The following is an 18046-nucleotide window of genomic DNA, read 5'->3' as shown; positions in this document are numbered from 1 at the left end:
CAGCTAAAGCAGTTCTTAAAGTTTTAATTTCAAATTCCACAGGGAAAACAACACTTTTACCGTAAACCAACTCATAGGGTGAAAAACCTGTTGTGTTTCTCCAAGTAGTTCTATAAGCCCATAATGCCTCAGGCAGTCTTTGAGACCAATCTTTCCTATTCTCTTTCACAGTTTTTGTTAGAATAGCTTCTATGACTTTATTTGTACTTTCCACCTGACCATTAGCTTGGGGGTGGTAAGGTGTAGTCATTTTATGATTGATATGATATTTTTGAAGCATATCTTTGAAACCATGTGAATTGAAAGGAGGTCCTCCATCTGTGACTAATTCTCTAGGCACCCCCAAATCTAACGAAGATTTCTTCAAATAAAAAGGTTAAAACAGATTCTTCATTCGCTTTGATTAGTGCCTTAGCTTTAACCCATTTAGTCATGTAATCTGTACAAACCAATATATAAACTCTTTGGTTGGATGGAGGGTTGATGGGCCCTACAAAATCTAGAGCCCATCTTTCAAAGGGTTCAAGTATTACCTGAGGATTCAGTGGCATTTCATCTCTATGGTTGGGTTGGCCCATTCTCTAACAGCTGTCACATGCCCTAACATATTTCTTTTCATCCTTGAAAAGTGAGGGCCAATAATAACCCATCCTGAGAATTTTATGTACCATTCTCTTATCAGTGAAATTCCCACCACAAGGGGCATCATGACAAGCCTTCAATATGTCATAAACCTCATCTTCTCTAATGCATCTTTGGATCTCCTGATCAAGTCCTGTATGAAAAAGACACCCATTTATCCAGCTATGCCTGGCACTTTGTTGAATGATTCTTCTTTTCTCCCTATGTGATAGGTGTGATGGTGACTTCCCTACAACCAAATAATTGGCAATGTCTGCATACCATGGTGAGTGAGCAGATACTGCAAACAAATATTCATCAGGAAAGGAATCATCTACTGGAGTATTATCATCAGTTTTTATCCGAGAAAGGAAATCAGCAACCACATTTTCTTTACCTGGTCGATCCACAATTGTAATATCAAATTGTTGTAATAACAATAACCATCTTGTAACTCGAGCAATTGTAATAGATTTATTCATTAAATACTTGATAGTTGAGTGGTCAGTGTGAACAAAAGGAGGATAACCAGTAATATAATGTCGAAATTTATTAATAGCATAAATAACTGCTAAAAATTCTTTCTCGGTGACTGTGTAATTAAGTTCAACAGGGGTCATATTTTTACTAATGAAGTAGATAGCATACGGAAGATTGTTTTCTTCTTGACCCAAGACCGCTCCAATTGCAGAGTCTGAAGCATCAGAGGATATGTGAAAGGGAAGCGCCCAATCAGGTCCCCTCAGAATAGGGGCTGTAGACAACTGATGCTTAAGTTCATCAAATGCTTTCTGACAGTCAACAGTCCACTTAAATTCAACATTTTTCATAAGTAACACAAACAAAGGGGAAGCCATTTTAGAGAAATTTTTGATAAATCTTCTGTAATATCCAGCGTGTCCTAAAAAGCTTCTTACATCAGTTTGTGTTTTAGGAATAGGAAGGGTTTGAATTACCTGTACTTTAGATGGATCTACCTGAATACCAAGAAATGAAATGAAGTGCCCTAATACAATTCCTTCATTCATCATCATATGATATTTTTCAGTACTTAAGGTAAGATTAGCTTGTATACATCGTTTAAGTACTTTCTCAAGGTTTTGCAGCGCAACTTCAAAAGTCACACCATAGGGAGTGAAATCGTCCATAAATATTTCCAAAGAATCATTAAGAATATCAGAAAAAATTCCTATTACTGCTCTTTGAAATGTTTTTGGAGCATTACATAGTCCAAATGGGAGAACTCTATAGGCAAAAGTTCCCCAAGGACTAGTAAAGGTGGTCTTATCCTGATCTTGAGGTGCAATTCTGATTTGGTTATATCCACTAAAACCATCTAAAAAGGAAAAGAATTTCTTCCCTGACAAACTGTCTAATACCTGATCAATAAAGGGCAAGGGGAAATGGTCTTTTTGGGTGGCTTTATTTAAGGCTCTATAATCCACACACACTCTCCATTTCCTGTTTTTCTTAGGGACTATCACCAATGGTGAAACCCATTTGCTGTCAAATATGGGATATATAAACCCTGCATCAAGCATATTTTGAAGTTCTTCCTTCACAATTTCCCTTAGGTTGGGGTTCATTCGTCGCTGGGGTTGACAGACTGGTCGGGCTCCCTCCTTAATATAAATACGATGAATACATAATTTGAGAGAGATCCCCTTCATGTCCGTGTAATCCCAGGCGAATGCCTCTTTGTTTTCATGGAGCAACCTCATTAGCTGTTGTGTTTCAGCATCTGATAAGTTGGGGTTTATGTTTAATGTTTTGGCAGGTTCAATCTCTACTGTTATGCTTTTAGACGAGATAGCAGTTGATGTTTGAGGTAAATCTTCATATTTAAGCTTCTGTTGTGTTTCAGGATCCAGAATTGCAGTTAACTGATTATGTGCTTCAAAAGTAACTGAGGAAGGTTCAGAAATAAAATTACTAATTACTTCATCTTCTGTGGTATCTTTAAGAGTTAAGGCCTAACCAATGGTCAAGATGGGTTGAGTATCATTATCCTCATAGTCTACCCATACAGAATAATCATTATTAATCATAGGTGTAGCATGAGGGCACAACGTAAGCTACTTAGTTTCACAGCCATTAGAAATTGTCATTGAGCCTGATCGACAGCTGATAAAAGCATCTGCTGTAGCCAGCCAGGGTCTCCCCAAAATCAGAGGATGCCCCCCCAACTTTGCTTTAATCTGTAACACCACAAAGTCGGCTGGGTAATTCCAGGATTCAACTGAAATAATCAGGTCTTCAATAACCCCCTCTGGTTTGATTGTGGAACGATCAGCTAATTCCAGGATAGTTGGTGTTTCTCTAATTACATTTTTCAATTGTAACAACTGTGAAGTTTCAAGGGTCATGATATTTATAGTAGCACCTAGGTCTACCAGAACTCGTGAAACAATAGTTTTTCCAATCTGCACTGTGACTGTAGGGTGACCAGGGTCACCATATTTTATAGGAGGGGATTTTCCTGTCATTAAAGCAGCTAGATCTCCCATCACATGAACTGTAAGGGGATCTTTAGCCTTCCTACCAGGTTTCTTAATGCAAATTTCTCTAACAGTTCTGGCATAGATTGGTACATCTTTGAGTGCTTGTAAGAGTGGAATTTTAACATACAGATTCTGCAATTCCCCTAACAGGTTAAAAGCAGGCAGCTCAGGCATCTTAGTGAGAGCCAAGCGCTCAGGGAATGGTGGTTCTGCTGTTTCAGTAGTTCCATTAGAGGATGGCTTGACTGTTTCAGTAGTTTTATTAGAGGATGGCTTGACTGTTTCAACAGTTTTATTAGATAATTTATTCTGTTCTGCTTCCTCTTTCTCAGAGTCTGAAGAGGTAATGTCATCTATAATTGGCTCGACTACTCTCCCAAATCGTAAATGAATATCATTGCATTGCATAGGCAGGTTCTGAATGTAGATAACTTGCACAACTTTATTGTTATTTGGGTTAGGGTTTGGTTGCACAGGCAGCTGAGGCTTCATGGTCTGATTATTCGACGGGGTACCTGCCGGCAGAGAAAGTTGTTGCTGGAACTGAGCCAATTGACTTGAGAATGGAGTCTTTTGAGCTCTCCAGTTTGGGTTCCATTGGTTAAAATAGGATTGCCGTAGAACCCATGGATTCCACATTGTAGGGTCTACAAAGGGAGGGTTTGTTTGCTGCATGGGTGGGAAATTAAAGGGTGGGTATTGCATTTGGTTAAAGGGGGGGTAATTTGCTTGATTAAACGAAGGATAATTATTCCAACGATTAAATGGCATACTAGAATTCGTACCTTGTCCTCGTGGTTGTCGTTGCCTCCTTTGTGTCAACAGATAAACTGCTTCAGCTTCTTCCTCCATTGGTTGTAATGTTGCCTTTATCCCTGGTAAAGAGGGGCATTGTTGAGTTTCGTGGTCCTTTTCACAAATGGTACAGATCGGCACCTTGTCCAGTAGGCATTCTCTCAATGGATGTTTTTCCCTGCATTTAGAGCAGAAGATGGGAAAAGCAGCTTCTGCCTCTGCCTGCTTCTTTTTAACCTGCAAGGTATCATTCTGTGAAGCAAAAGAACTTAACATTTTAGTTTTAAATTCCTCAAGTAAATTACCTGTTTCAGCCCTTGTTGCTCCACCACTGGCTGATTTCTGGACCATTGAATAAGTGCTATCCTTGCTCTTTGATTTATTTGCAGCTCCTCTTGAACACCTCTTGCAGAGGTTAACAATTTCGTCATATGATTCTTTGGATATATCTCCTTTACCAAGCATATTTAACATATCTAAACAATCATCTCTTACCCCTTTCAACAATATTGTTTTAAGAATATCTTTTCTTACATCAGGGTGCTCAGATCTCTGCAGGTTATACTGGAGTCTTTCCACAAATTCCTCCATATTTTCATCCTCCTTCTGAACCATCTTGAATAATTCCTCCCTTTTTTCTCTTGTCCGACAATAGTCTTGGTATTTGGCCAGAAATTTCTCCTTCATCTGATCCCATGTCGTGATCACATGAGCTCCCAAGCTCATAAACCATCTTAGTGCATTCCCTTTTAATGTGGCTGGAAACAACTTCAATTTCTGAGCAACATTAACATAGTCATAGCTTCTACACAATATATCAAATTCAAAAAGAAACTCATCAGGGTCTTTAGAAGATAAACCATGAAAATTGGGTAATGCTGACAGTGGGATATTCTTCATAGGATTTGTTCCTCTGGGGAGTTCCCCAATAGGGAATTCCAGGGTGGAGAGAGAATTTTCTCCCCTTCCTTCTCCTCTATGACCCCCACCGAAGATTCCTTCATTGTTATCTTCCATTGGTCATTTTCCTGATGCGCTTGCCCGGTCCTTAGTTCTTTCTGTTGGACTCTCAATGTCCTGAACTGATTCCTCAACTTCAGTATCTTCTATTGGCTCTTCAATACTTTCTATTGGCCCTTCGACTTCTTCCACTGGTTCCTCAGTGCATTCTGGTGTTTCTATAACCCTTTCAGGTCCCACTACTTCCTCTGTTTGATAGTCTATTTGGAAAGAGTGCTGGGTCTGTGGCCTTCGAGAGCTTAACCTCTGGGATGTCTCAGCTTTTGAAATAATATCATCAATGAAAGTTTTCCTTCCTCCTCTTCCTTTTCCCTTGCCACTTGTGGGATTATTTTTCTTGCGTCCTCTCATGCATTCTGCATATCTACAAAAAATCATCAGTACTTTTAAAATCTATAATTGCCTTCCCCGGCAACGGCACCAAAATGTTGGTCACTTTAATTGCTTATTGAATTAAACAACAAAGTGCGACATTAATTGTCAACCCAGGGAAGTCTTGTTATTTCAAAGGCAACTGCGTACTGTATGTACTCAATTTTAAAAGTGACAGAAGTTATAGTATAAACAAATCACGCCTTAAATTAACAAACTGAAGCTCCACTCTGCATTACAACAATTACACTCCGTTGCAGATGGCTATTAGAAAAATGCTTAATTCTAATAGAGAAATGGAAAGAATCAATCTCTAAAAGGAAACAATGGTTGTGCTGTAACAGAGAGTCAGGACCCTATCCCCCAGAGCGGGAATCTCTAGCACCTGCCTTTGATTAATTCAGCTTGCCAATTCACTCTGTAACTTAATCATTGGTGAAACACTCATATAACAATTAACATAACCAGAGTTCAGCAAAAGGTATTATAAACAATGTTCGGCAAACAGTATTGTTAACAAGGCATGAATAAAAGGCACACTTAACACACTACGGAAATGTAATGGGTGAATCTTGTGATGAAGGTGGGCCCTGTCCTTCTCACAAGATTCCCCAGGAAACAAGAACTAGAAAGAGATGCTCAAAACAAAGCTTTATTCATCCATAAATATGTCATATTACAGAAAAGAGTTCCAGTTCTGTTCCTTCAGCTAATCTTTTTTCAATCCCCCTCTAATGTAGATGTCTCCTCCTTATATAGAGGAGACATCTATTACAAAAGATTTACATTGTTCTAACCCATTATACAAAAAAAAAGGAAGTCAATTCCCTGTCAATGAAATTTTGTTACAGTAATGCTGTCTTTAGATATAAGCGTTACATCCCGTGTAACAGCTTCTTTGGTGATCAGTCCCGATTCCTTTGTTGTTGTCATATTTAGAATGCGGATATCAACTATTTCAACATCGTGATCCGCATGCCGTTCCTGTTGTTTCAGCAACTACAAAAATAGTCTTCCGACTATTTCAACATCACAGACTGCACGTCATCCTTTAACTGTTTAGCACTTAATAATTCAAATATTAACTATGAAGATGTCGTGATTATATGCTAAATAAGTAAATGTATAGTGATGAGAAGAATCATTACATACCTTAGAGATAATTGGGTCACAATACTTGACAAAGGCTTTTAAATATAAGTTTGAATGGGATGGTATCATAGCAAAATATATGGTCAAAAAGGGACAATATGAGGTCCTAACAGTCCTATGATATGATACTCTTCTTGTAGGCCGCCAATATAGCCATTTTAGAAATCTATCCACGACCACAAATACACAGTCATTACCATGCTTAGTAGAAGGGAGGCTAGATAGATAGTCCATGGATATGGATTTCCAAGGTTGGATGGGAGTAGGCAGAGGAGTGTATAGGCATTTCTTCTTAATGGTTGGTTTGGCGATGGCACAAGTGTAGAAAAATTAACCAAAGAAAAATAAAATATTCACATAGAGAATTAATAAATCAATTAAAAACAATCACATATTAAAATATGCAAAAAATTTACCCTAGGAAAATCATGACTCCCAGGAAAAACCCATCCCAATGAAATTCCCTTAGCCTTGGCCAAAACCCTGGCCAACCAGGCCAACTGAGCCTTCACCTCTCACCTCCCTGACCTCCATTACAATGAACTCTTCCCAACCTTTTATAGGCTTAATTACATGCAATACCATGGGAAAAATCATGGGTACACTATACCACGTGCTTAAAACCACCATTTTTTAACCTGGTCAAATTTAACTATATCCCCGAGTCAAGTTTTCCTAACATTTCCCCCTTAAACTTGACTTCGGGTTCCTTGACTAAAACCAGTCGACCTTGCCAAGTAATTCAATCCAACCCAACCCAATTTTTCCCTTACCCCCCTCAAATTTTATACTGGGGTATGTGTTAATCTGACATATCCCTATCACCTAGGTCTAAACTAGACATTACCAGTGATTACTCAAGGGTATGCATGCTTTACCAAGTCTTACCGCTATATGCCCATTTACATGCTAAAAACTTTACTCCATCATGGTAACTAATTTTTTTTTTTAATTTATTCCTTGTTGTTATATTAAAACATCCTCTCTTAGTTTTTCACTCTTTGAGCCTAATTCTTTCCAGCAATAACCTAGCCACTATTTTTTATGTTATCACTCCAACACTCACCACAAGCAGAGTCCACCAATTACACTATCGGATTATGCCATTCACAACACTAATTTCTTCTAGTCTTATCATTTCGTCTTTAATCAATTTCATGTTCACTCCACCATGCATAAAAATATTATTTTCACCCTCCAAAACCACACCCAACATGACGAAATAATCCTCGTCAATTTCCTCTAATTCATGGTTCTCAACATGAGTTAAACAACTTCCACAAATTCACCATTTCACTAGGTACTACACAACTTTCTCACTGTCTCCTCATGGCACTCTCCCTTCTCATGGTGGTCCACAACTCTACCACCCCAACAAACAACCTACCTCTACACATGTGATTCCACTAGCCTTCCATTTCCTAAGCATTCCTACTCTACGTGATTGATCTCATATTGAGATAGAAATTGTGGATCTACATCTCATCAATTGGGCCTTCTACAACAATGAGATTTACTTTGACCAAACTGATCTTAGCCACTTACATGCCTTTAGTTCTAAGGCTCTCAGGTATATGCTTTGACACCTTCATTTTCCTACCACACCTATGCTATAGCTATAGCTTCATTCCTGCCTCGGGCTACTCTATGGTGTACTCATCACATCCATGATGAATAGAACTTTGTACCCTTTCCTTTTTAGCTCTCCAAGAATAGAAATTTATCCTCGCTGGTGCCTTGCTCTCAACAATACCAAACAATGGTGCCATGATTTTGATGCTTCCAAACATGGCCATATCCATATAAACATGGCTATAAAATTTGACAACCAACCACTCCACAAATTCTGAAGACTTTTGAAACGCCATCTAAAATGTAACTGTCTTGCTTGCCATACCTCGCTTCCTTGAAAAGTTCTCTAGTTTTTCTCTTCATGCAAATTCAAATCTGTTATGGAAATCATGAGGATCACAATGGCTTGCGAATATCCTTCCTAATGTTTGAAATGCGGTTGGGTTTTCCATGCTATGTGTAGGCTCGAAGTGAACCAAGAACAATGCTCACTAATTTTCCCAACGTGACCGCAGGGAGAATCTTCAACTGCCTCTTTGGCTTAGCCTTCAGTTTTGGGCTTTGGTTTCGGGCATCGGTTTCAACCACCAACATAGTAAAGCCCTCCTCGATGCTAGATATTTATTAGTGTAGACCTTTCCATGTTATTCATCAGGCCATTAACCAAGTAAAGCCTTGGCAACAAAGGTGTTCCTCTGAAGCCAATATCTGTGTCTGATATCACAAATTAACCAAAGAAAAATAAAATATTTACACAGATAATTAATAAATCAATTAAAAACAATCACATATTAAAATATGCACATAATTTACACTGGGAAAACCCAAACTCCTAGGAAACACCCATCCCAATGAAATTTCCTTAGCCTTGGCCAAAACCCTAGCCAACCTGGCCAAGTGAGCCTTCACAGCTCACGTCCCTCGCCTCCACTACAATGAAGTCTTCCTAGCCTTTAATAGGATTCATTACATGAAATACCATGGGCATAAAATCATGGGTATATTATACCATGTGCTCAAAACCACCATTGTTTAACCTGGTCAATTTTGACTATATCCCTGAGTCAAGTTTACCTAACAACAAGAAGTGCAAGATGTGACGTATTTCCCAAAATTTTGTCATAGTTTTGGCTAATAAAAATAATTTTGTTGTATGACCATAGTTTTCTCCACACCAAAATTTCATGTGACCCAACTGTAGTGTGCCTCCCAAATCAGCTTGTCACGCTCGCTTGAAGGAACACAAAGGTGTCTCAGGTAGCTTAATAATGCATCCTAAAGGTGGAAGTCTGGAACTTGCTTGCCACCCACTAGAATTTGGTAAGTGGTGGACAACTATGGATCATTTTTATATAGTAGCAGACATCTAGAGGTTTCGTGGCCGCAAGATTTGAGAATAGTAGTCAGTGCTGCAATTGGGGGCCGGCTGAGGCAATCAACAATGTGATTGGTGTTGTCCTTCTTATATTTAATGTTCAAAGTAATAACTTATTTCCCAAAGTAATAATAACAGTGCAAGGCATAGAATCATACATAGAATGACACTTCAAAAAGAATGGTTTTCCTAATAATACATCACAAAATTCAAGAGGAGCGATATCACATAGTACATAATCTGTGAAGGGCTTGATGTGGTAGGGAAGATGAAATTGTTAGTTAACGCGAAGATCTCCTCCTTGATAGAGCCACCCAATAATGTATGGTTGCAGGTGTGGTGTGGTTAGTAGGACCAACCGCTTAATGACCTATGTTGAGATGAGGTTCTTTTGGCTCCCATTGTCGATAATGAATTGCAATGAAGAACCCTTCTTCACCCATGTATGTGAGTGGAAGAGGTGCCCTTCTTCCTTTGGATCTTTGGGCTCAATCATCTGGAAATTTATGGCGGCAATGGTGGCATGAGGATCCACATAAACAATCTACTTCCCTTTGTCACTTCCATTTTTGGGTTTTAACTCCCAGCCGAAGCATGCATCTAACTCTAAAGCCTTCAACTCGGCCACCAGTGACTGTTGGACGAAGAGGCATCACCTATTGGCATCTGCTGAAGGATATGGGAAAAATTGTCCATCATCTCTTTCCTTTGCCACTCGAGGGATTCTTCAAGAAATAGTTTGATAGGATCTCATACTCCTTCATCATTCTTTTCTTTCTTCATGGGAGGTCATTAAGTCTTGCAAGGGATCAACCAATTCAACTCCCAACTCCTTATACCTCGACCTTGTTGGGAACATGCACAGAAAAACACAGAAATAGAAGTTCACTGTATACCACTTGTCCAAATTTATGCAAGAATAAAATGAAATGAAAAAATAAATAGAAACACCGAGCTACAATGGAAACTGAACTTCAATTGATTAATAACAAATACTGAAAATTGTTTACATACAGAATGGAAACAAACTAGCTCGAGAAATAGTAGGTTATCACTGAGAAGAGATGTGACACATACATGCCCTCTGAACTATACTACAATGAGGCTTGGAGGCAATTTTATCATAAAGAAGAATTGTGAAACAATAACCCTAGGAAATGAAGCACTAATGGTTTTGGGCTTCATCGGGGTAAGTTTGACCACCGACTTCCCGAGGTCGTAAATTTAGCATAAGATCTCTTTTTCACTATCATAATTCCTCGTTTTGAAGATCTCCATAAGGCCAAAAAAAATCTATAAAAAATCTAGTTATTTTTCGGCCTCTTACTTTTTCCAGAAAACATATTTTAGTACCTCAAAACGGCTCCAAAAGTTTAGGAACCAAAAAACTACCAAAAATAGAAAGTTGTGTTATAATTAAGGAAATTGAAAGAAACAATGGTGGGGGTCCAAGTGGAATAGGTGGGTGGCCACCAATATCCACCTATATTAGTCCTCCCCCCCAGGAAGATACGATCCCCATTGCGTTAAGTGCCTCCATGAGATGGGGAAACATCTGCTGAACTTGGTCCCTAGTAATCCACTTGCCTTTGTGTAGGAGTTGGCCAGCCTTGACAACTCGATAAAATTGGATCTTCTGTTGGCGAGTGTTCCTGATCCAATTAGATGTGGCCTCTTCCATGTAGTATGGGTCGATGTTTGTTGGTGTTATTTGTTTTGCAATGTCTAATGTGTCCATCAATGGTGGAAAGTATGGTCGAAGGTGGTCCACATTGAACACTAGGTGTAGGCCAAGGAATCGGGGAATGTTGAGCTCAAAATCATTTCCTCCCACAACCTTCGTGATGGTGTAAGGCTCGTATTGGAGCGGTCAAATCTTTCGATGGGCTTCGGGAAGGTGTTCTTTCTACAAATGTAACCAAACTTTGTCGACCACCTAAAACTCATGTGGCTCCAAATGTTGATCATGTCATTGCTTGTAGTTGGCATTGGACTTCTCCATTATGTCGTGAACCTACTAGAAGATGTGTTGGATGTCATCAATAAACTTGGTTGTTTTATCAGCCTAAGACTACACATGTATGGATTTTGTTTGTGTAGTCGCATGAGGGATGGAAACATCAATAAAAAACCATGGTTGAAATCCTAGACCCACTTGAAAGGGACTGAGGCTAGTTGAGCTATGGATAGATATGTTATAACTATGTTGCACATAGGAAAGATGCTCATCCTAGGTCCATGGATGCTTGGATTTGTACATGTGTAATATGTGCACTATCATCCTATTGACGACCTCTATTTGGACATAAGTCTGTGGATGGAATGCAGTTGACTTAGTGAGCCTGGTGTCCAATAGTGTCCATAGGCCGAACTAGAATGTGTTCAAGAACTTGCTATCCCAATCTGATATAATTCTCTGTGGGATCCCAAAATGTACCCACACTCATTTGAAGAATATTTTTATAGTGTCCTTTGTTTTGATAGACTTCTTGCAGGTCGTTAATATAGCCATTTTAGAAAAACTATCCATGACCAAAAATACACAGCATTACCATGCTTGGAGGTGAGACCTTGTATTGCACCAAGAGTGTTGCAACTCCCAAGGGCTTCTCAACTCTATTTATCAACTACGGGTTCATACAAAATTCAAGGTGACAGTGTTATATACATAGTAGATGGAATTCTACTCTGCTACCCTTAACTAGGACATTTGATCAATAGTGCTCCAATACCATTCTTCTACTAAATTAGGAGGAACTTAACTACTGAAAGTACAATTCTGAAGCTAGCTCTAATGTCAAAGGTAAATTCTTTTCAAACCCTAACTTGTAGATGCTACCAACTTGTAAATGCTACTGAATCAATTCATGAAAGAACCTAAGAGCTATACTACCTGCAAAAAGAAAACTACACTATTTTGCAATCAACCATATAGCTATCAAATTCACTTGTAAATAGGCAATTATCCTACCAAATCATAACTCAATATTTCCTACATCATCTATCTAATTCACATTTGCATATAAATCAATGTTCTACTTATGTTAAATCCGTGATAAAGAAGCTAACACTATTCTATCCTGCAGTGAAGGAAAAAGGATGGTTGGAATGGCCTAGGTGTTGCCCTTTATCATGGAGTCCAAGCTAGGGGTCAACCTACTACTCAACTAAGTAAAACTTGCATCATGGGTCAAAAAATGGGCTAAAACAAGCTTCTATAGGCATGTATAGCAAGTTGCTACAGGAACCCTGTATTGCTACAGGAAGGCTTGTACTGCTACACGAAGGCTTCCAAGAGGGTTGAAAGGTAGGAATGATGAGATCAAGGGATGGAAAGGTGGATGGAGGTTGTGGTATATGGATGAAAGGTTTCCAACACCCCTAGCCAATCTCAACACCTCAGGAAGGCATGTTTTGGACTAAGAGGGTTTCTCACGATGACTTAGAGAAGGAGCTCAAGAAAAACATTTGGGATTCATCAAAGAGGGTGAAGAAGTCCTAGATGGAGATGGTGAAAGGCCCCTTGCCTATAGATCCAACGTTCCTGCAACATCACATGCACATTCTCTGTTATCATTTACAAAATAACATAACTGATGGTGGAGAAGATGAGATGAATTTAAACACTATCTAATTTATGCCAAAAACATTGATCTAGGAAATGAATCAACTTCTAAGCTATAGAAAACATATGCAAAACAATGTAACTAATATAGACCTTCTTCCAAGAAATCATAAACATAGCATTTTTGGGCTGTGATTGTAGATTCCTCTATTCATGCTCTCATGAGAGAGATGAAATAGAGGTAGTAGTCATAGGATTTTTTAGGAATTATATTCTAATAAAATGCAGAAAACTAACAAACATTATAAGCTAAAAAGAAATACCAATTCATAAGAGGGGCCTAAGCCACTGGGGTTGGGCCCAAACCCAAGAGCCTCATCCCTCTGAAACTAACTCAATGATGGATCAATAAGAAACTTCTCATTATCATTGCATCAATGTCAAATACATCACATAATAAGTCATAAATAACCATATCAAGTGCTTGAGCTCAATAACCTCTTATTTGAAAGCAAAATTCGAATCCTAATGAGCTCTTTGACATGTTTATTTATACAAGATGGTAGCTACCAACATCTCCCTAGAAAATAGGGATGTTTTTCTCCCAAAACTTAAGAAAGGTGGATCTAGATCTCCTTGAATTGCACTTGCTTGGCTACCAATAACCTCAAGATGATGAGAGAGAAAGTGTTGATTTTGGCTGATTGAGGGAGTTAAGGAGGTGGAAAACCTTGTATAATCTCTCGTTATCTACTTCGAACTCCTACATTGAAATCATCTCAAAATTGCTCCATTTCTTGCATTTAAACCATACTAGGCCACATGACATAGCAAAACATATTTTACCCCTCTCACTAAGCATAATATAACAAAAATTGTAAATAAATGTGAGAAAGAGATAGTTCTAAAGTTGGAGAATGGCATTATGACCCTTATGATATACCTATTGACGAGCCTCATCATCACCCCCCTACTGAAATTGTTTCTCATCCTTTGGGAAACTCAGTCATCTATGTCCATGTCCTTCATGGCCCCGGTGGCTTCTCTGACATCCCAAGGCTCCTCAGATGGTGTGTCTTGTTGAGGATAGAAGCTTGCATTCTTTTCTATTTATGTGTGTTGGGTAGGGTCCCCATAGGTCAAAGTTTTGTCAAAATTTTGTAAAGATCCAGATTTTGAGGAGCGGAGCACACTTCACGCAGTGTTTAAGGAGTCAGAGCGGCTTTAGGGAGGGTCAAATTCCCTTATTTTGTAAAAGGACAAGATCAATTTGTATGTTTTGAGCTCCACCCATGGTTTTTGGAACATGGTATTGTAAGAGAAAAAGATATATAAAGGGTTGTCTTAGTAAGTCAAAGGCAATCAATTGATGAATCAATTGATGGATATGTTTTGAGTTTGTAATTTTCATATATTTTTGGGTTAGAGCGAAGTGGAAGGCTCCTGCAGCTGTGTGTGCGGAGACCCTGGTAAGTCTGTAGTTGTGTTTGCAGGGTAAGAAGGATTGTAATTACGAAAATTTGAAGATAATAAACAAGATTTTTAAGGAAAAAATGTGTACTTACATTTTGTACTTTACTTTATGCAATTATTGTTTACTTTTGTGTTGCACAGTAAAAGATAATATTATAATTAATATATGAATGTTGCTACAATTAATTATAGTTAAGGTCCATTGATTTATGCACAATAGATTTTGGGTTTGCGAAATAGTATTTCTGTATGAATAGATCAGATTCGGTATAATATTAAGAACATGTAGCGCGGTCATAGATCTATAGGCGAGTTAGACTAAGTCAATATCCACACTCCTATCCTTTTGTATGTAGAAAGTTGGTTCCAGCATCCCCCAATATTTCCTTGGGTGAGACTGTGGTCTGCACGAGCAGATCATTGCCAAAAGGGTCGGTGATAAGGGTTTTGTTGGTTAGCACAACAAACTCTAAACCTGGGTCTAAGCCCCTCAAGCTAACAAATGGTTCCATTGTCGAGATTGGGATTTATCTAAGGGATATGTGATGTGGCATCCGACCAGATAAGAGATTCAAGATTTGTTTGACCTGAAGGTGTGTCAATTTGCAGCTCAAGAGAATATAAATTCGGACCTGTCAACAGAAAGGTGGTTGTAGAAGTATATCTTTACAAATTAGCACAAGATCTTTTTCACATCATTCACTAACGAGCTACACAAGTGGCTTTTGAAACTAGCTTAAAGTCAACCTTGTTGGAAGCACCGAGCCTACTGCGTGGACCCAAGAGTTGATTAAGTGACTCATGGAGAATGAAAATAAGATCACAAGAGGTGTTGATTATTGGATCAATAGTTTTCTCAGAGGCTTTATTATTGAATTTGTGATTGACATGTCGATATCCTACAGTGAAGCTGAGCGCTAGTTTTTCAAGGGTTCGCAAGGTAAGTATTTGAATTCTTTAAATGTCTGGATTAAGATGATGTTATGTGAGAAGGGTGTATGCAAGCATATTTATGTTTAAAGGAAGCAAGACTAGATTTACGTGGAGTGGAAAAAGATTCAAAATAGATCGCGATAATTTCATTGAAGCCATTTATAGTCCATTATTGAGTGAATCAAAAAACGAAGAAAAAAGGAGCAACCCTAGCACACATAGAGGTGCGTCACAGTCAATTAATCAAGGAAATTATGGGATTCCCCATCCAACCAATCCACCTCCACCTCCACCTCCACCCTCACTTCCCCCATTTAATATGGCTAACACAGTAAATATTTTTGTTTTTAAGGGTCAGGGATCAGAGGATCCTGAGAAATTTTGGTTTGTCGCCAAAGCTGTATGGAAAGAAAAACAAATCAATGACGAATATATGAAGAAAGCTCATCTTGTCACGGTGCTGCAAGACAGATCATTGTCATGGTATATTAAGTACAGTACAACAACCAAGTTGCTTCGCTAGCTGACACAAAGAAAACACTGAATGCAGAGTTCAAGAAACCAAATTCGCAGTCACAGTGCATTACAAAGATGAAATAGATTAAGCAAGTAGTCAACGAGACTGCCTGGGAATTATATAAGAGATTAAAATGTTTGTTGGTAAAAGGAAAATTTTAGATCTCTAATGAGTAGCACAAAGATTGATATATAGCTGCACTATTTCCGCATCTCATATTACCGTTATCGCAATAAAAGATTGCATCGCAAGATGAGGCATTAGAAATTGCGATGAAGCTAGAAGCATCACTGGTATAGGATTCTCATGTATGAGTTTAGCAGATACAAACCCAGTTAGTGATCTCACATATGGAGATACAAGATTTGAAGGAGGGAAAATAATTTCGGCCTGATATGCGCTTAGAAGTTTGGTGGATAAAGTGTAAAGCAGAAGGTCACTATAAGGACCGGTGTCCTGTCTATCATGATTATTTGGCTGTTGGAGGTCTTAATCCTCTAAAACCGAAACCTAGTGTTGGACCAAGTACCGAATCGAGTGTTTGGTGTAGTATTTTCCAAATTGCAGGCCAGCACCCAAACTGACCACTATTATTTGTTACAAAAGTATGTGTAGTCGCCAAAGCAGTTATTTTGTAACTTCTCTCGGTATGTAGGACATGACGAAATAAATTGTTGCAGCTATGATTTGATGATAGAGAAAACTGAAACGTACATAATGCAACTTGGAGGCCATGTTTAGGAAGATCGTGGTTCACCTGTAGCCCGTGGAGGATTTTAGGGCCGAGGACGCGATCGAGGGAGCGTTGGATGAGGTCGAGGTTAGATTATATGTTATAACTATGGTGAAGATGGCCATTTTGCCTAGGTTTGTCAAAACCACACTACCCATTCCTATAATTATTGTAGACAATTCAACCATGTAATAGAGAATTGTCCTATTTTGATGGCTAAAATGTAGGAAAAGAAGAATCAGCAGCCTATGTAGAACTTGCAAATGATGAGGGCTAAACTGCATGAAGATGATCCAAGTATTAACATAGTGACACGAAGTGGCACAGCGACAGGAGGAGATAAAACATAGGGAAAAAATCATATGGTAGATACATGGGTTACGAAGGCTAGATAAAAGGATATCAGGTTCAATATGTAGGTGGAGAAAGAAACCTTCATGGAAGTGAAGAAGAGTTTCATAGACCCAAGAGCTTCGAAATCAAAGATGCATATGAAACTAGTACCACAGAAGAATAATCCAGAAGTGGTTACTACGACAAAGAACCTTGACCCAACCATTTTGAAGTCCTTTCTATAGACATGTATGAAGTTGCTAAGGGATCAAAAGGTAGTGGAAGGATTGCAAGAACTAATCGAAAACTGTGTTGGTAAAGAGAAGCCACAACCTAAACAATGCGTAGTAAACAAAGTATACGGAAATCAGAAAAGAATCGACCGAGAGATGCGATTAACAATGCAGATCGACAAATTTGAAATGGATAAAGTAATTCTTGACTTAGGATCAGATGTGAATGTATTACTGAAGCAGACCTAGGAGTGAATGGAACAACCAAACCTATAGTGGTCACCGATTCAGCCATGCATGGCCAATCAGTAGAAAATCATCTCGATGGGTCGATTGCATGGCGTTGTTGTGGACATTGAAGGAGTAACCCTGGTGGCGAACTTTGAAGTCATTGAGATTATGGACTACAGCAATCCATATACAAAGTTACTTGGAATCAATTGGGATTTTGATATGGATGCTATAATCAATCTAAAGAGAAGAAGTATGGTATTTGAGAAGAATGGTACTGTCACACGGAATCTGTCAAGGGTGCGGACACGACTGACCTTCCTAGAAGTCTAAGACATTCTAATGACAAACAAGACAAAATGGAGTGATCTTTCTCTAAATACACCTTTTACAACATGAAAACTACAAGTGTTTAGGCTTACCTTATTCCAAAACGCTGTTGTTGAAGTCCGTTCTTGACGATCCGGATGAGCTCCTCCTTCAAGTCAATTCCTGCAACCACAAACAATCAAACAATTACCAAGCACTTGCATTTCATATAATAAAACATATATTCAACATGCAGACCAAGGAACACATGAAATAACTCATTAACACAAGCTATTGAGAAAAATAAACCA

This window comes from Pinus tabuliformis, chromosome 2_1 (genome assembly GCF_031772625.1).
Source record: "Pinus tabuliformis cultivar Carrire ecotype Pingquan chromosome 2_1, CPIR1, whole genome shotgun sequence".
NCBI classification, from domain to species: Eukaryota; Viridiplantae; Streptophyta; class Pinopsida; order Pinales; family Pinaceae; genus Pinus; species Pinus tabuliformis.
Note: the sequence above shows the minus strand (reverse complement) of the source record.